Genomic DNA, 19,506 nt, shown 5'->3' on the forward strand with positions numbered 1-19,506 from the left:
TTCTCTTTTTTTTCTCTCTCCCCCTTCCCACCTTACCCCTCCCCTCCCTTATTTCATTTGAAAGAGAGAGAGAGAGAGAGACAGGAGAGATGAGAAGCATCATTTCATATAGTTGCTTCACTTTAGTTGTTCACTGATTGCTTCTCATATGTGCCTTGACTGGGGTGGGGTTCAAGCTGAGCTAGTGCCCCTTGCTCAGGTTTGCGACCTTGGGCTTCAAGCCAGAGTTGGGCTCAAGCCAGTGACCTTAGGATCATAATGATCCTATGCTCAAACTGCCTAGCCTGCACTCAAGCTAGCAACCTTGAAATTTAGAACCTGGGATCTTAGTGGTCCAGGTTGATGTTCTATGCACTGTGCCACCACTGATCAGGCTACATCCTTTTTTTTAAGATGAGTTTTCTCTCTGGACAAGCATTTTTGTTCAAGTTTTAGTTGTGTCCCACTGATGGTAGGTTTTGATTTCCTGACTGTGTCCCTGGATGGTTAGTAAATTGCTTTCCATTAAGCTATGTCACTACAAGTCTTGCCTTTGGTTTTCAAGGGGAAGGAATGTAGAGCACTTGCAATGAATTTTGTGAATAAGACTTGTATGGACAGTATTTTCATGGAGCTGTATCTGATTCTGAGTTCCTTTTTAACAAAAGACTGGCTGGTACTCAGTGTCCTATCATCTATCCTTGGAATATTCATTTTGTAGAAAAAACAGATGAGTGTTGTCAGAGGTTGTAAATAAATATATTAGCAGTTGTTCTGTAGGCACTTCATACTTACGAAGTCAGTAGCCCAGCACTGATTTGTTATCTTGTGTGTTTCCAGTGACCATAACCCCAGTCATAAAATGGTAAGGCCAACAGTGTACTCTAGAGATGGACAGATCATAGTATATTCATGCTTTTTTTTTTTAATTTTTAAAGTTTTAATTGATTTGAGAGAAACATTGATTTGTTGTTCCACTTATTTATGCATTCATTGGTTGATTCTTGTAATTGTCTTGACTGGGGATCGAATCTCATTGATGGAGTATCAGGACAACTCTAACAAACTGAGCTACTGGAGACAAACTAGCCTGGAGAGGGCTATCCGTGTTTTAATTTGAGTTTTGTCCTTAGAGCATGATGCTGATTTGGAATTCTGTGAGGTTTTTGTTTTTTTTTTGTATTTTTCTGAAGCTGGAAATGGGGAGAGACAGTCAGACAGACTCCCACATGCGCCCGACCGGGATCCCCCCTGCACGCCCACCAGGGGCGAAGCTCTGCCCACCAGGGGGCGATGCTCTGCCCCTCCGGGGTGTCTCTCTGCCGCTACCAGAGCCACTCTAGCACCTGGGGCAGAGGCCAAGGAGCCATCCCAGCGTCCGGGCCATCCTTGCTCCAATGGAGCCTTGGCTGCGGGAGGGGAAGAGAGAGAGACAGAGAGGAAGGAGGAGGGGGGATAGAGAAGCAAATGGGCGCTTCTCCTATGTGCCCTGGCCGGGAATTGAACCCTGGTTCCCCGCACGCCAGGCCGACGCTCCACCGCTGAGCCAACCGGCCAGGGCCTCTGTGAGTTTTTTTAAGAGCTGGATATATTAGTAATCTGTTTCCTGACTTAGAGTGCAGGAAAAGCCATTCCTTGCCTGTTAGGATTGCAAGTGCGTGTGATGTCCAAAGAACTGTTCCTTGTTGTGGCTTACTATATTGAGTTTGAGTTAGGGAATCAGAGAGCCTATGAACCTGAGAGTTGTGGATTTCCTTCCTGGTTGAAGTCAGCATGGTTAATAATTTGTGTAGTCAGTACTCTGCGTACCAGCTTGCCTTGTTAAACAGGGGCCTGTTATCACAGTCTGCTCCCAGTCACTTTCTCTATCTTTTATTTATTTATTTGTTTGACTTATTTATTTGAGAGAGAGAGAGAGAGAGAGAAAGAGACATCAGTCTGCTTCTCTGTGTGCCCTGACCAGCAATAGAACTGGCAACCATTGCGTATTGGGACGATGCTGTAACCAACCAAGCTATCTGGCCAAGGCCAGTCTGTTGTAGCTTTCTGTGACTGAGTTGAGGTTAGATTAATGGTTTCCAAAGAGTGTCCACTGAAGTCCTCTAGGGTTAATTTTAAAGAGATTTTTAAAGCTGTAATGAGAAAAGCATTCACGGCTATATTTTACGTTTCCGGTTGAGAGAGAGAGAGAAAGAGAGAGAGAGGGAGGGAGGGAGAGGGAGAGGGAGAGGGAGAGGTTGTGAGTGTGGGCTCTGGAGCCAGCCAGCCCGATTTGAGTCCTGGCTCCACCGTTTAAGGTGGGACCTTGGCTAAGTTTCTCACTCTCTGCGACCCTCAAATTTCTCACCTGTAAAATGGGGATAATAAAGATATCTAACTTACGGGATTGTTGTGGTGATTAAATGAATTAATATTAGGTCAAAATAGCTAATATTAGATCCTTTAAAAAATTGAGATCATTGTCGATTTACACAATTGTAAGAAATAAAACAGAGCTTCCTTGTCTACTTTGCGCAGTTTCTTCCAATGGTAATGTAACATTTTGAAAACTATAGTACAGCATCACAGCCAGTATACATATCACAGATTCAGTAATATCATATTGCCCCAGTTTCACTCCTGCTCTGTGTGGTTTTATAATATATCCAGGTTCCTATATCTACATCATCATGAGGGCCTCTCCTGTTGCTTTTTATAACGACACCCACCTCCATTTTGCCTCATCTCCTCACCCTTATACCTAACCCTAACAACTCTCTGTCTTTTTCTTCTAAAAGTTGGTCATATGAGAACATCATGTAAATGGAATGTGTAAATGTAACTTTTGGTGTTGGCTTTGTGTGCTCAGCTTGAAATCTGTCTGAGTTTTTGCCTTACCAGTATTGTACCTCTTTCTTTTTGGTTGGCTGAGCAGTGCCATAGTGTGCACAGAAACTTCTATGTATATTCTTGTGGATTGTATTGGACCATTTTCAACCTACAAAATGGCAGTCTCAAATAGCAGTCTGGTACCTAGAAGGCACTAGGTGGTCTGCTGTTGAGTCAACACTTAGTGGCAACAACTCGGTGGCATTGCCACTGGATTTAGCTTGTCTGTGTTGCGCTTGAGACACATCTTGTGCCATCTCTGTGCATGTATTTGAACTTACTAAAAAAGTATTTACTTATCAGGAAAGCCATAGTTCTCCACTAGTCTCTTTAAGCGTAGCCCTGTGCTCCCATGCTGCTGCTTTTCTCTGAGAGGTGGGGAGGGAAAAGACCAAATTATCTCAGTCCTACAGCTTTTTAGGTGTGACCACCATCCTAGTGTAATTGTGCTGGTTTTGCCAGCAATTGTATTTGGAGTGCCTCTCTTTCACTGGGCCCTGTAGTCCATCAGTGGTTTGAATGTGATCTTAGTCAGAGTACCATTTTTTTTAAGGAAAGAATGTTTAATTTAAAAAAAAAATTAATTTTCATTTTTTTAAGTACTTTTTAAAAATTTTATTATATTTGTTCATTTTTAGAGAGACTAGAAAGAGAGTTGAGAGAGAAGATGGGGAGGAGCAGGAAGCATCAACTCCCATATTTGCCTTGACCGGGCAAACCTAGGGTTTCGAACCAGCGACCTCAGCATTCCAGGTCGACACTTTATCCACTGCGCCACCACAGGTCAGGCCAGCCTACTTTCTGTTATTGAGAATTGTAGTTCTACATAAGATTAAGATTAAAAACATGTTAAGATTAAGATTAACAGTATTTTAAGACTTGTGGGCTTAAGCTAGTTAGTAAGACTAGGCTTCTGCTAATTTAGATTCTTAAGCATTAAGACTTTTGGAATGGTGGTAGAGGGAGAGAGAAAAAAATGTTCAGTACTTTGAAGTCAGAGTGAAAGCCCTGGCCGGGTTGCTCAGTTGGTTAGAGCAGTGTTTTTCAACCACTCATCCGCAGACTGATGCCAATCCACCAGAAATGTCATGCCTGGTCCATGAAAGAGTTAACCACGCTGTTGTTGTATGAAGATTATAGAGTCTATTTTTGGTGTACCAGCATCAGTCTATGGACTGGCAGTTGAAAAACACTGGATTAGAGCACTGGTTATTTACTTAGATGATTTTGCTCCCAGGGAACTTGTTCCATGTCTCTAAACATTCTGATTGTCATATTGGGGGGCGGGGATTGCTCCTGCATTTAGTGGATAGAGGCTCAGGTGCTGCTAAACACCTGTCAGTGCCCCGGACAGCAGGGAATGGTCTGGCCAAAAATATCAGTGGTGCTGAGTTTGAGAAATCTTGGGTTAAAGGGGCTTCAAGTTTTCTTCAATTATGATAGTAGACATTATTTACTATTTTCCTGTTGAAAAGATTCATTATATACTCTATTATTCCATTACTGTTTATACTGTATTGGAAAATTAAAAATGTTTAATGACATTCTTGTTGCTTTTCACTAAAACTGAGTTTTGGTGACTGAAAGCTGCTTTTCCATGTTCTTTTTGATAGTGCTTGAGGTTATTGTCAGCTTTGAAAAGTCGTATACAGGAATATATGGACAGAAAAATCTTACCCCATCTTTGTAAAACACACATATTGTAAGCACAGGTCAGGAAACCACTGTGAGTGCCCGGGAATCCTTCTTTATAAAAGCACCATGTCCTGAGAACCTTCTCTTAGTCTTTGTCTGTGTGTATATTTCCCTGACTGATGACTGATTCTGACTTTTGATATGTTTGGTAATAGAAGCCAGCCTGATTTTTGAATGGATTTGTGGAAAATGGGCATGATGTGTTTTTTTTTTTTTAAATTAATACTGGTTTTTTGTTGTTTGTTTTTTTGCGTTTTGAATTTTTTGAGAGAGAGGAGAAACAGGAAGGGAGAGAAATGAGAAGTATCAACGTGTAGTTGTAGCACTTTAGTTGTTCATTGATTGCTTCTTGTATGTGCCTTGACTGGGGGGTCCACCTGAGCCTCTGGCCCCTTACTCAAGCCAGTGACCTTTGGTCTTAAGCTGGCAACCACGGGATCATGTTGATGATCCCACACTCAAGCCAGTAACCTTGGGGTTTTGCATTGGGACCTCAGTGTCCCAGTTTGACTCTGTCTACTGGACCACCACTGGTCAAGCAATACTGGTTTGTTTTATTCTGAAAGATCTCAACGCTTTCCTGGTAGATTGTACAGTTATTGAGTCATTTTCATTATAATGCTGTAATATAATTTCTCCTTTTCATACTGGCAGTGTTATTGTGTTCATATGACAAGACTATAGTGGTTACTTGATTTACCTGTGGTATCTGTAGAGGAAGTTTGAGAGGCTTCTAAATAAAATCTGCTTTTTATAGTTATTTTGCAAGGTAGTATATTATGTCATTGTTTTTTTGATACTAAACTTTTGGTTTACCTTTCAAATTGTTGAAATTGATATATTTTAATGTAAAAATATTTGATGAATGAAAATAAAGTTTATAGTTGTCTGTATACCCTTAAATTCCTTGTTATGAATAATATGAATTATTTCAATTATTCATGAAATGAAAGAGTGACCAGTTATGTAATTTAGGGACCAGGGATCATCAGCCTGGCTTCCATGTGGTGTGGCCCTTGCTTTGTTTTCCTTTCCACTCTTTGTCAGGGCATTAGAGGGAGTGAGGGGTATGCAGCTTCTGTCACTGTTGGAACTTTGGAAGACTATAGCCAGTATATCATGTGAGCTGCAGGGGTTATTGTATAAACATGAAAACCAGCTTTTTTAATACCTTGTGTTCCAGCAAGCCTTGCTTTAAAAATATTGTTAAAACTCTGGGTGTACTTCTCAGTTGGTGTGCACTTCCCACCCCCAAGAGGAAGCATTATTTTAAATTTTGTATTTTGATTATTTGCTTTTTATTTACATTTTACTGTGTACATACTAAATCAAGCATGTTAAGGCCCTGGCTGGGTGGTTCAGTGCATAGAGTGTCCTCCCAGTGCACTGAGGTCTCGGGTTTAATCCCCAGCCAGGGCACATGGGAGAAGCAGCCAGTGAGTGCACAATGAAAAGGAACAGCTAAGTGGAACGAACAACCAGTTGATGCCCACCCTTCTCTTTCTTATTTCCCCCTCCCTCCCTTACCCCCTCCCTTCCTCTCTTAAATCAGTAGAAAAATCAAATATATTAAGTTCCATGTGCTTTTGAAAGATAATTATGTTCAATATATTTCTTCGGGGCCTTTTTTCCCCCCTTTATTGTGATGGTATTTGAGGTTTGGTTATGTTGATATGTACAGTTGTAGTTCAGTAATTAAAGAGATTTTTACGTGTAGACTACCTCTGTAAGGAATGAATTGGAAGGAGCTGCTGCTCCATGAGCCTCAGCATTGTGTGCTTGCCATATTATCCAGCCCCCCCCCCCAACATTTCTTAATCACATTTACAAAATGTATGGGCCCTCCTGGGTTTGTCCTGATCTTCCTGCTTTTCCTGAGTTTTGTTGGGAGGAACTCAAATGTCTGGTGGTAGACTGTAATCACGTTTCTGAACTGGAGTCACCTGAAGCACATTGGTCTGATTTAGGTCTTTTGTTTTTAGAATGGATTCCTAAGTAAATTAAGGGAGAGAATTTATTCTAAGTGTGAGAGAAAGTATGCAGAGGATGCAAAGTGCTTAACTTTGACAGTGGTTTAAATGTGAGATTTCTAGCAAACTCCATTTAAGGAGAAAAGTCTGTGAAGGGGGTCCTTTAGGGCTCAAGTCCTGAGGTCCCATCTCTGGGGAAAATGACAGGCTCACTTTTTTTTTTTTTTTTTTACAGTTAGAGAGTCAGAGAGAGGGACGGAGAGAGAATGGAAGCATCAATCATCAGTTTCTTGTTGCGACACCCTAGTTGTTCATTGATTGCTTTCTCATATGTGCCTTGACTGGGGGCCTTCAGCAGACCGAGCAACCCGTTGCTCGAGCCAGAGACCTTGGGTCCAAGCCAGTGAGCTTTCTGCTTAAACCAGATGAGCCCGCGCTCAAACTGGTGACCTTGGGGTCTCGAACTTGGGTCCTAGGCATCCCAGTCCGACACTATCCACTGCGCCACCGCCTGGTCAGGCGACAGGCTCACTTTTAACCCGACTGCTTTCCAGGAAAAATTACCGAGAACAGAGATTTCCATTTGAATAGTGTCCTAAAACAAAGCAACAGGTGTGAGCCTCTTAAGAACTTTTTGCTTGTCTGGTGTTAAGTGAAATGAATCAAGATAGTAATAGATAAATAGCTGGTCCAAATAGAGACAAATTGTAAACAACTGAAGTAGAAATTATTATTTATACAATGTAATTTTACTCTGTTTCAGAATATACAGAGCACTGTTCTGGACACGCCTCTCTCGGATTTTATATACAGTCCTCATCAACATCGACTTTCAGCTATGGAATCGGTAAATATTTTACTGCATTGCCTCTCCGCAATTTGTGTTTATTTTCATTGGTTTGTAAAAAGGATTGTCAAAATAATGGTTCAGTCTCCAAGTTGTTTTTCTTGTGTTTGATAGAGTTTTGGTGAAGTGTTTTGAATTTTGTTCTGAATTTTATTTAGATAAGAATGTTTCAGAGTAGTGGTAATGAGCTTTGTGGAGTTAATAAACAGCATCTTTGCTGTCCTGGTGGGGAATTCTGCAGAAAATTAAACATGTTGGTAACTAGTCCTGAAGGAAGTTCTTTTATTTGTTCCATCCCCAAATAGTCTGGAGGCTACTGGCACGCTGTGCTCACTCATGTTAGTCTTGTGCTCTTTGTCCTGCATTAACACTGCATGAAGAAGAGCTTCTCTAGTCTGAGAATTGTCGCTTCCCTTCTGGCAGGAAGCAGTGAGGCTCAGCTGTGTTCTGGTGTGTCTGGGCAACCAGTAGCTGCTGGGTAGTCTTGGTAGCTACTTTGTGGTATTTCTAGAAGTTAGAGGCCAGTGTGTTTGGTTGGTAAGTTAGGAGTGCTGTTTTTCTGCTAGATTGACCTGACTCTTTTCCTCCTGGGGATTACTAGCAAATATTTTGAGAGGAGAGGCAGCTGTTTCCTTAAGGATTCTGGTGTTTGGTCGGACTCAGCTTCTGTTGCTCCTGAACAAAGCCCTTTCTTGTGAGATGTGTCATATTGGCACATGCTTTATTTCCTGTATGTGAATTGGTACCAATTACTTTTTTCATTTTGACCATTTCAGGTAGAATATGAGCCATTTAGATCAGATTAAAATTACTTTTTTGATAGGTAGTCTTTTTAAACCTCCTTTATGATTTTTGGGTGGATTCTGGGTTGGTCCTGCTCTGAGATGTTTCAGGCATGGCTGTGGTTGGTAACGGGTCTGTGGGAACTAGTACTATCTCTGTGACATTGGGCCCATGCCTTTAACTCTTTGAGCCTTGTTCCACCACTGTGAAGTAGCAATGGTGATACCCATTTAACAGTTTTCTTTAAAGATTAAGCAAAACTATATTTGGAAATAGAGCTCCATGAAAATATAAACTTTAGTCTGACCCAGGCAGTGGCACACTAGATAGAGTGTTGACCTGGGATGCTGAGGACCTAGGTTTGAAACCCCGATGTCGCTCGCAGGCTGGAGCGTGTGGTCACTGGCTTGAGCATGGGATCATAGATTTGAACCCAAAGGTCACTGGCTTGAAGCCCAAGGTTGCTGGCTTGAGCAAGGGGTCACTGGCTCAGCTGGAGTGCCCCCTCCCCCCTTCAAGGCACATATGAGAAAGCAATCAATGAACAACTAAGGTGCTACAACTATGAGTTGATGCTTTTCATCTCTCTCCCTTCCTGTCTGTCTCTCGTTAAAAAAAATAATAGTAAAAAACAAAAAAAGAAAATATAAATTAAAATATTTAGATTTAGGGTGTTTTTTTTTAAACTTTAGCATAAAACTCCAGTTTCACTGACAGCTGGTGTAATTCTAACTTTGTTAACACCTTTCCTGGTAAAACTGAAGGGTCAAAGCCTTTCCAAAGGAGTGATGAGATTGAAACGGCTCTTAGTGGCACACATTTCACTAGGTTTAGATAAGTGTAGCTATGAGAGTCGGAGTGAATGAGACTGGGCTGCTGATGAGAATTGTTTTTTACATTTACACTTACATTCATGTGAATCAGGAATTTGAGTATGTTTTTGAAAACAAAATGGTTTCTGAAAGTGGAATGTTATCATAATAAAGACTGTATTGTTTGTATGAAAGAAGGCTTACATTTAATGGTTAACATTTTTAATTGAACACTTCTATTTAAAATAGAAAAGTGATCACTGTTTGCCTTGCTGAAGTGTTGAATTTACAAGGCATGCAGAAAAGTGATGTGCATAGTGTCTCAGTGTCTCTGGATGAGATGCCGAGCCAGTGCACTTTGAAGTAGAATGTGCTCACTGTAGAAAGGTCTAAGCTTGACCCTACATCCCAGAGAGCTTGGGGGACTGGAAGTCTTGTTAGCAACAGAACCAAATCCTGCCTAAGCAGCAAGGTCGGAGGGGGTCCAGTCCTTTACACCCTGCCTGACAGAGAGTGCCTTAGTGTTTGGTATTAAAGCAGAGAGAGAAGCTTTTTCTAGAAAGGTCCCTTTGTGCCTGCTTGTATGGTAGGACTGGCAGTTTTTCCTTGACCCTACCACCACCCCTGGTACCACTTGGCCATTAGGTGTCTTCCTAGTCATGGCATATGCAGTGCTGTGGCCTAGGCAGCTGGCTGGGTTGGATTTGCAGGTTGAAGGAATGAGTATGTCCCAATGCTAATTCATTTGCCTTTTAACAAAGAAGTTTTTTTTAGGACTTAAAAAATAGATAAAGCACCTTTTGTTTCATTGTCAAAGAGATATGCATAGCTAATTTATCCAATATAGTTCACTGAATTTTTTAGTAAAATGAATTTATATTGTATTTTATGGTTCTGGGGAATATTCTTTGGCTATGTTTTTTTAAACACATAAAACGTAGAATATTAGGATCTGGCCGGTTGGTCAGTTTGTTAGAGCCTTGTCCCAATATGTCAAGGTTGAGGGTTCGGTACCTGTTAAGGCACATATAAGAACCAACCAGTGAATGCATAAATAAGTGGAACGACAAATTGATGGTTTTCTTTTTTCTCTCTAAAATCAATAATTTAAAAAAAATATTTTAAATATATATATATTTCAGAAACAGAGAGAGAGTCAGAGAGAGGGATAGGTAGGGACAGACAGACAGGAATGGAGAGAGATGAGAAGCATCAATCATCAGTTTTTCATTGTGGCACTTATTTCATTGATTGCTTTTTCATATGTGCCTTGACCGTGGGGCTACAGCAGACCGAGTAACCTCTGGCTTGAGCCAGCGACCTTGGGTCCAAGCTGGTGAGCTTTGCTCAAACCAGATGAGCCCGTGCTTAAGCTGGCGACCTCGGGGTCTCGAACCTGGGTCCTCTACATCCCAGTCCGACGCTCTATCCATTGCGCCACCGCCCGGTCAGGCTTAAAATACATTTTTAAAAGTACTAAATATCAGCTTGGCCTGTGGTGGCACAGTGGATAAAGTGTCAACCTTGAATGCTGAGAGAACTCTTCACTTCCCTTCCTCCTCCTCTCCCCCTCCCCCCTTCCTTCCTTCCTTCCCCTTTCTCTCTCACCTCCCCCTCTCCCTTCCCATCTCCCTCTCCCCCTTCCTCCTGCCTTTCTCTCCCTCTCCCCTTTTTTCTCCCCTTCCCCATTCCTCTCCCCCCTTCCTCTCATTAAAATGAATAAATAAAAATTTAAAAAATGTTTGCTGCTGGAGTTCCATGTGCAGGTCACTATATCTTCGTAGGAGGAAAGCTGTGTGACAGTGGGGCCATGTGTGGTGATCAGCTGAGACAGAGTCAGGGCTTGCCTTTATGATGGGCCTGCTGAGAATTCTGGTCTTTTTTATTCATTTTGTAGAGGGTAAGGAGAGAGAGAGAGAGAGAGAGGGAGAGAGAGAAAGAGAGAGAATATGAGAATGTGGGAGGATCAGGAAGCATTACCTCCCATATGTGCCATGACCAGGCGATCCTGGGGTTTTGAACAGACCACCTCAGCATTCCAGGTCAACACTTCATCCACTGTGCCAGCACAGGTCAGACGAGAATTCTAGTCTTTTCTCAATTCTAGAATAGGTATATTGATTGTTAATTTGTATTACCTTTTGTGAGAAGGAATTTAGGATATTTAGTGTCCAAAAAAATGGGTGGTGATGAGAGTTGTAGTGTGCACTATTCTGAATATGAGGATGCTTGTGTTTGGTTTAGCCAAGTCACTCTGCACCATATCTTAGTTGTTACTGAAATTGCCCCCATCTGTGTGAGGGATACTGAAGATGGAGCTGAGGACTGGCCAAGATAGCAAGTCTGAAAGGGAAGGAGAGCAGAACAGTGGTCCTTTTACTGGGACCGTGATTGTACCAGCAAGTGCCAGAGGTCAGGGAGGGCAGTGTTTGTGCCATGTGGCCCTGGACATATGCATAACACCAACATGGAGTCCTGAGCCTTGGGCCAGATGACTGCCACCCTTCCTCTGCATCTCACTTGAAGGAAATAAAGTATGGAGGCTGGGTGGCCAGAACATGTTGACTTTGGCAGTGGGAGTTGCCAGATCTTGGCTCACAGTGTGACCTAATATGTAAGGCTCTACTTATAAACACTTATGCACACGTGTGCACAAACACATTTTCTTATTTCTTTTTTTAAATTTTAGTGAGAGGAGGGGAGGCAGAGACAGACTCCTGCGTGTACCCCAACTGGGATCCACCCGGCAAGCCCACTAGGGGACGATGCTCTGCCTACCTCAGGCCCTTGCTTGATTGCAACTGGAGCCATTTTGTAGCGCCTGAGGTGGAAGCCATGGAGCCATCCTCAGCGCCCAGGGCCAACTCATGGCTCACATTTTCTTTCTCAACACTGACTTCTCCATGTTTTCCTTCACAGCTCTGCAAATACCCTCCCCCTACCCCCCCAGCTCAGAGTACCTGCCTTGGGCCTGGGTTGGAGCTTCTGTGTGCTCAATTGATTCTCTGCCTGAGTAGCAAGCACTAGGAAAAGAGGTAAAGAGGGGAAATGAGAAGGTTTTGTGTTTTTTTGTTTGTTTGTTTGTTTGTTTTTAAAAATCAAATGACACTATTTTTGAAAGCTTTTGACTTTGTTGACCTTTTGTTAATGGTTAGTTTGTTTGTTGGATAAAATAAACCCTGAAGCCCTTGTCCACATAATATGGAAGGTAGCAGCCACTGTCTGGATCCAGGGTATTTTTGGAAGGCAGAAAGGCAGAGCTATAGGGGTAAGTCAAGGGCAGTTTTCTCCCTCAGTGCCTGTCTCTGTGGGAGTAGATGCTCGGTTGATGGTGGCCTCAGCTTGGTGGAGCATCTTACATCTGGTATGTGGGCCTAGATCATTTATTCTCACCACCATCTTTTAAAAGTTTTCTCCTCTGTCCATTTTCTTCCTCTCCTGGATATGGCTAGCCTTTGTTTAAAATTTATTTATTTTTTTGAGTGGAAACCAGAGCTCTAAACATTGCATCCTAGTGGCTGACCTCATGAGAATATCACGTGATGATTGGGTGAATGTCCCCACATGATTGGGCATCATGTTAAATTCTACCCTGTAGCAGAATAACAAGCAATGGTATAAAGTTAGACTGAAGTTGAGAATTGAGCTGAAAAATGCCAATTTAGATGTAAGCAGATTTCATTTAAGAAACCCTACAAAATTCTAGGGCATTTTAGCACGGTAATACCATTTTGGTTTTCGGTTTTTTTTTAAAAGCCATGTACTACCATGACCATCCACTTTCTTTTTTTTTTTTTTCCTGAAGCTGGAAATGGGGAGAGACAGTCAGACAGACTCCCGCATGCGCCCGACCGGGATCCACCCGGCACGCCCACCAGGGGCAACGCTCTGCCCACCAGGGGGCGATGCTCTGCCCCTCCGGGGCGTCGCTCTGCCGCGACCAGAGCCACTCTAGCACCTGGGGCAGAGGCCAAGGAGCCATCCCCAGCGCCCGGGCCATCTTTGCTCCACTGGAGCCTTGGCTGCGGGAGGGGAAGAGAGAGACAGAGAGGAATGAGGGGGGTGTGTGGAGAAGCAAATGGGCGCTTCTCCTATGTGCCCTGGCCGGGAATCGAACCCGGGTCCCCCGCACGCAAGGCCGACGCTCCACCGCTGAGCCAACCGGCCAGGGCCACCATTTTGGTTCTTGTATGTGCCCTAACCAGGTATTGAACCTGCAATCTTGGTGTATCGGATGATGCTTAACCAACTGAACTACCTGGCCAGGGCTTGTAATACCATATTTTAAACTTTAGTGTTATAATTAAAACTTTCATTAACATAAAACTAATTTTCTTCTTCTTTTAAAAAGTTTACTCTCTTAACCTCCTGCCATTCCCTCTACCCCTGTGTATCTTCTTATGGTACTGAGCAGATTAATGACTTTTTAATTTTAGTGAGAGGAGGAGAGGCAGAGAGACAGACTCCTGCATGCAGTTCTACTGGGATCCACCCAGCAAGCCCACTAGGGACAATGCTCTGCCCATCTGGGGCCACTGCTCCCATTGCTTAGCAACAAAGCTGTTTTTTTAGTGCCCAGGGAAGAGGCCATGGAGCCATCCCCAGTATCCGGGGCCAACTCACTCGAACCATTTTAGCCATGGCTGCGGGAGGAGAAGTGAAGAGAAAGAGAGAGAAGGGAGGAGTGGAGAAGCAGATGGTCAGCTCTCCTGTGTGCCCTGACTGGGAATTGAACCTGAGGCATCCACACACTGGGCTGACGCTCCACTACTGAGCTAACTGGCCAGGGCCAAGAGTAGTGGCTTAACAGAGGTTGCATAGGAACACTGACTGCACCATCTAGAGAAAGAATGGTAGGTCTCTGATGGAGTTGTTTGTGAATTGGATGCTGGACCCTGTAGAATTTGGGCTCTATTGTAGCCCAGAGATTCATCTAACTGCGATCTCAGAGACAGTCTTTGGGGACAGTCTTTGGGCCTTTGACTCTTGTGTAGATAAATGGGAAGCTCAACAAAGGTTTGCCACCCAGCCTGGGGTAGCATAGCTGGAGAATTCCTATTTTGAGCATTTTTTAAAAAAAATAGGAAACGATAAAATTAGGTATGTACACTTATCCAAATTCTTTAAGTAAAACCTTTTTTTTTTTTTTTTTAATGTCCCTTTTCTTTGTGTTTGAGGCTCTTTTTAGGTTGCCTGGTGCCTGCCCTGCCCTGCAGGCCATCTCTGTGGCATTCTTTACCTGGTGACTGCTGCTCTTCTAATTTTCTGTTCAAAGGATCTTTTCCTGGGACCACCTTGCCAGAGGCTGGAACAGAGAACATCTGTGTTTCTTGTAGCTAGCCATCTTGTGCTACCTCACCCTTGGGAGAAGTCCCTCTAAAAAACTGCCTGCTATTTCCCATAAATCTTAAGGTCTGCGAAAGGCACGAATTGTGCCAGACACTCACTTATTCCCCCTACAAAGCCCCCCAAAATAGTATTTACACATAATTTTTTTTTTTAAAGAGAGAGGAAGGGAGAGAGATTAGAAATGTCAACTCATAGTTGCGTCACTTTAGTTGTTTACTGATTGCTTCTCACACATGCTTTGATGGGGGGATGGGGTGTTGCTCAAGGCACCGACCTTGGGATCATGGTAATGATTTTGCTTCCAAGCTGGTGAGCCCGTGCTCAAGTTGAATGAGTTCATGCTTAAACCGGCAATCTCAGGATATCGAACTTGGGACCTCAGCATCTCAGGTTGACGCTCTATCCATTGTACAATCACTGGTCAGGCTACACATTTTTATTATCAGATTTGAGGCTTCAAAGATATGGTTTTTCAAGGCTCCATAGCTGATGATGAGTGGCAGAGTGTTTGAGTCTTGGGGTCCTTACAGTAACACAAGAGTGACATGACTGAGTTATCAGTTGACTCTAGGGAAGATGGAAGAGAAGCAGGTGGAAGGGGCAAGGTGGTGTCCGTAGTAAATTGAAGGGGTTATGCTGTGCTGTATGGGTTTGCTCTAGCCACTGGCATTCCTGGAACCCATTTTTGAACTTTTACTGTGATTGTGCTGCAGGAACTTGTGCTCATCTTTCGGGTCTGTGTGTGTGTAATGAGAGGGTAAGTCTAAGTCTCATCACTTGTTGCACCCAGAACTTTACTCCTGGGCAGATGTAATGAGCTTAAAGTGTTCCAAGTCCAGAGTGAGATCTGGAAACAGAATGCAGTGTATTCACAGATATTGAGGATTTCACCTTATGCTATAAAGCAGCGGTTTTCAACCTGTGGGTCGCGACCCCGGCAGGGGTCGAATGACCAAAACACAGGGGACGCCTAAAGCCATCGGAAAATGTATTGTATAATAAATATGTATTTTCCGATGGCTTTAGGCCACCCCTGTGTTTTGGTTGTTCGACCCCCGCCGGGGTCGTGACCCACAGGTTGCGAACCGCTGCTATAAAGTGTATATAACAAAAGCGAGTCACACAAATTTTTTGGTTTCCCAGAGCATATAAAAGTTATATTTACACTGTAATGTAGTCTATTAAGTGTGCAATAGCATTTCTAAGAAACAATGTACATACCTTAAATAACTATTATATTGCCAAAAATGTTATCATCTTAGCCTTCAGCAAGTTGTAATTTTTTTGCTAGAGGAATTTTTTGCCTCTTCATGGCTGCATCAGGGTGGTGGTTGCTGAAAGATGGAGTAGGTGTGGCAATTTCTTACGACAACCATGAAGTTTGCCACATTGATTGACTTCCTTTCATGAATAATTTCAGCTTCTCTGCAGCATGTGATACTGTTGGATAGCACTTAACCCATAGTAGAACTTTTTTCCAAATTGCAATTAATCCTCTTTTTTTTTTTACAGAGTCAGAGAGAGGGATAGATAGGGACAGACAGGAACGCAGAGAGATGAGAAGCATCAATCATCAGTTTTTCGTTGTGGCACTTTAGTTCATTGATTGCCCTCTCATATGTGCCTTGACCGTGGGCCTTCAGCAGACCGAGTAACCCCTTACTCAAGTCAGCGACCTTCGGTCCAAGCTGGTGAGCCTTGCTCAAACCGGATGAGCCCGTAGTCAAGCTGGTGACCCTGGGGTCTCGAACCTGGGTCCTCCGCATCCCAGTCTGACGCTCTATCCACTGCACCACCACCTGGTCAGGTGCAATTAATCCTCTTAAACTCTGCCACTACTTTATTACCTAGGTTTATGCAATATTACAAATTTGTTGTCATAGCGATAATTGTCACAGCAATTGTAAAATTGTATAGTGATCACAGATCACTATAACAAATATAATAATAATTAAAATGTTTGAAATATTGTGAGAACTACCAAAATGTGACACAAAGACACAAATGAACAGATGCTGTTGGAAAAATGGTGCTGATAGACTTACTTGATGCAGGCAGGGTTGCCCTAAGCCTTCAAGTTAAAACAAGTGCAATATTTGTGAAGTAAAATAAAATGAAGTATGCATGACAAAGAAACCAGTCAGCTGGGTTCATGGTGAAGCCTTTAAAAAAATTTTATATTTCAATTACAGTTTAAATTCAATATTATTTTATGTTAGTTTCAGGTGTTCAGCATAGTGGTTAGACAATCATATAATTTACAAAGTAATCCCCCACCCATATTTCAAATACCAACCTGGTACCATACTTGTTATTACAGTATTATTGAATCTATTCCCTAGGCTGTACTTTAAAATCCCATGACCATTTTGTAGCTACCAATATTTATTAATTTTTTAAAGAGGGAGGGACAGGTAGGAAGGGAGATAGACATAAGCATCAACTCATAGTTGTGGTGTCTTAGTTGTTCATTGATTGCTTTCTCATATGCATCTTCACGGGTGTGTGGGGAGGATGGGCTCCAGCTGAGCCAGTGACCTTTGGGCTCAGGCAAACAACCATGAGGTCATGTTTATGATCCCACGCTCAAGTCTGTGACCTTGGGGTTTTGAACCTAGGTCCTCAGCATTCCAGGCCGATGCGCCACCGCCTGGTCAGGCCCAATTTGTACTTTCAATTTCTTCACTTTTTTCCACACTCCACACCCCCTACCCCAACTTGTTTTCTGTATCTATGATTATTTTTCTGTTTTGTTTATTTATTTTGTTCTTTAGAGTCCACATACAAGTGAAATCATATGGTATTTTTCTTTTTTTGATATATTTCACACAGCACAATACCTCTGGATCCATTCATGTTGTTACAAATGAAAGATTTCATCCCCCCCCATGGCCAAGTAATATTCCATTGTGTATATGTACCACAACTTTTTTTTTGTACTTAAAAAAATTTTTTTAAAATTTATTTTAGAGGAGAGAGAGAGAGAAAGAGAAAGAGAGAAGAGAAAGAGGAAGAGAAAGAGGAAGAGAAAGAAAGGAGGGAGTAGCAGAAAGCATCAACTCCCATATGTGCCTATACCAGACAAGTGCAGGGTTTTGAACCGGCAACCTCAGCATTCCAGGTTGATGCTTTATACACTGTGCCACCACAGGTCAGGCTGTACCACAACTTTTTTATCTATTTGTTGTTGATGGGCACTTGGATTGCTTACATATCTTGGCTATTGTAAATAATATTGCAGTGAACGTAGGGGTGCTATCTCTTTTTGAATTAGTGTTTTGGATTTTACTGGATATATTCCCAGGAGTGGAATTGCTGAGTCATAAGGCAGTTTCATTATTATTATTATTATTATTATTATTATTATTATTGTGTGTGTGTGTGGGCTACAGCAGAGTGAGTGACTCTTTGCTCAATCCAGCGACCTTGGGCTTCAAGCCAGCAATCTTTGGGCTCAAGCCAGTGACCATGGCGTCATGTCTATGATCCCATGTTCAAGCCAATGACCCCATACTCAAGCTGGTGAGCCCGTGCTCAAGCTGGCGACCTCAGGTTTTTCAACCTGGGTCCTCCATGTCTCAGTCCAATGCTCTATCCACTGTGCTACCCCCGGTCAGGCCCATTATCAATTTTTTTTCCTGGTTTTATTTTTAATCATTATTAATTTTTGAGGACCCTCTCTATACTGTTATCCATAGTGGCTGCGCCAATCTTGATTCTCATCAACAGTGTATAAGGATTCCCGTTTCTCTACATCCTCGCCAATACTTTGTTTATTGACTTTATTATTATTGTTATTATTAGAGAGAGAGATGAGTGGAGGAGAGAGATGAAAAACCAACTCATAGTTGCTTCACTTCTGTTGTTCATTGATTGCGTAAGTGCCTTGACTGGGGGGCTGAAGCTGAGCTATTAACCCTTTGCTCAAGCCAGTGACATTGGGGTCATGTTGATGATTCCGTGTTCAAGCTGGTGACCCTGCATTCAACCTGGCAAGCCAGTGCTCAAGCCAACAAGCCTGGTGACCTTGTTGTTTTGAACTGGGACCTTCAGCATCCTGGGCCTAGGCTTATCTGTGCACCATCACAAGTCAGGCTATTTATTGATTATTATTTTTAAAAAATTTAAATTGATTTTTAGAGAGGGAAAAGGGGGGGAAATGGGAAGCATCAACTCTTAGTATAATTGTTGCTTCCTATGGCAAGCCCAGGGTTTCGAACCAGCAACCTCAGCATTTTAGGTCATTGCTTTATCCCCTGCACCACCACAGGTCAGTCCTGTTTACTGACTTTTTGATGAGAGCCATTTTGATAGGTGTAAGGTGATATTTCATTGTGGTTTTAATTTGCATTTCTCTAATGTTTGCTGATTGTTGAGTGTCTTTTCATATGTCTTTTTGCCATCTGTATGTCCTCTTTGGAGAGGTTTCTATTCAGTTCCCCCCCTTCATTTTTTTTAATTTATTGCCTTGAGAGAGAAACATTGACCTGCTGCTATGTTCATCTATTGATCTCATAAGTATTATGGCCAGAGATCAAACCCGCAACCTTAGTGCATTTAGATGGTGCTCCAACCAATTTAGCCACCCGACCAGGGCCCTCAACCCATTTTTTAATTGGATTTTTGGGGGAGTGTTGAATTATATTAGTTCTTTATAAAGTTTGGATATCAACCCCTTATTTAATGTATTATTCACTGATATGTCATTGGTGAATATCTTCTACCATTCAATAGGCCGTCTTTTTGTTGTTGTTTTTTTTAGGTTTTTTTTTTTTTTTTAATTACAGAGACAGAGAGTCAGAGAGAGGGATAGATAGGGACAGTCAGGAATGGAAATGAGAAGCATCAATCATCAGTTTTTCGTTGTGACACCTTAGTTGTTCATTGATTGCTTTTTCATATGTGCCTTGACCGTGGGCCTTCAGCAGACCCAGTAACCCCTTGCCCGAGCCAGCAACCTTGGGTTCAAGCTGGTGAGCTTTGCTCAAACCAGATGAGCCCGCACTCAAGCTGGTGACCTCAGGGTCTCGAACCTGGTTCCTCCGCATCCCAGTCCGACGCTCTATCCACTGCGCCACCGCCTGGTCAGGCCATCTTTTTGTTTTGATGGTTTCCTTTGCTGTGAAAAAGCTTTTTAGTTTGATGCAGTCCTGTTTGTTTATCTTTTGTTTTCCTTGCCTGAAGAATATATATCAGGAAAAAA

General features: G+C 42.5%; 1 protein-coding gene and 1 non-coding gene across 8 annotated transcripts in view; one reads left to right on the forward strand and one right to left on the reverse strand.

Annotated features, from left to right (window-relative positions):
- Positions 1-19,506, forward strand: part of ANKRD11 (ankyrin repeat domain containing 11) — a 258,434-nt gene that overhangs the window by 84,126 nt on the left and 154,802 nt on the right. For 4 of the 7 annotated variants that reach the window (XM_066349661.1, XM_066349654.1, XM_066349660.1 and 1 more), the window contains exon 2: positions 7,276-7,359. The exons of 1 other annotated variant lie outside the window; for it this stretch is intronic. The gene's annotated coding sequence lies outside the window, so the exon portion shown is untranslated. Of the gene's footprint in view, positions 1-7,275; positions 7,360-11,873; positions 11,990-19,506 lie in introns of all 7 variants that reach the window. 2 more of the 7 variants (XM_066349656.1, XM_066349657.1) reach the window with 1 other exon arrangement.
- Positions 13,051-13,126, reverse strand: TRNAA-UGC (transfer RNA alanine (anticodon UGC)). Its single transcript has one exon. It is a non-coding gene; the product is annotated as a tRNA-Ala (tRNA).

This window comes from Saccopteryx leptura, chromosome 9 (assembly GCF_036850995.1).
Source record: "Saccopteryx leptura isolate mSacLep1 chromosome 9, mSacLep1_pri_phased_curated, whole genome shotgun sequence".
NCBI lineage: Eukaryota > Metazoa > Chordata > Mammalia > Chiroptera > Emballonuridae > Saccopteryx > Saccopteryx leptura.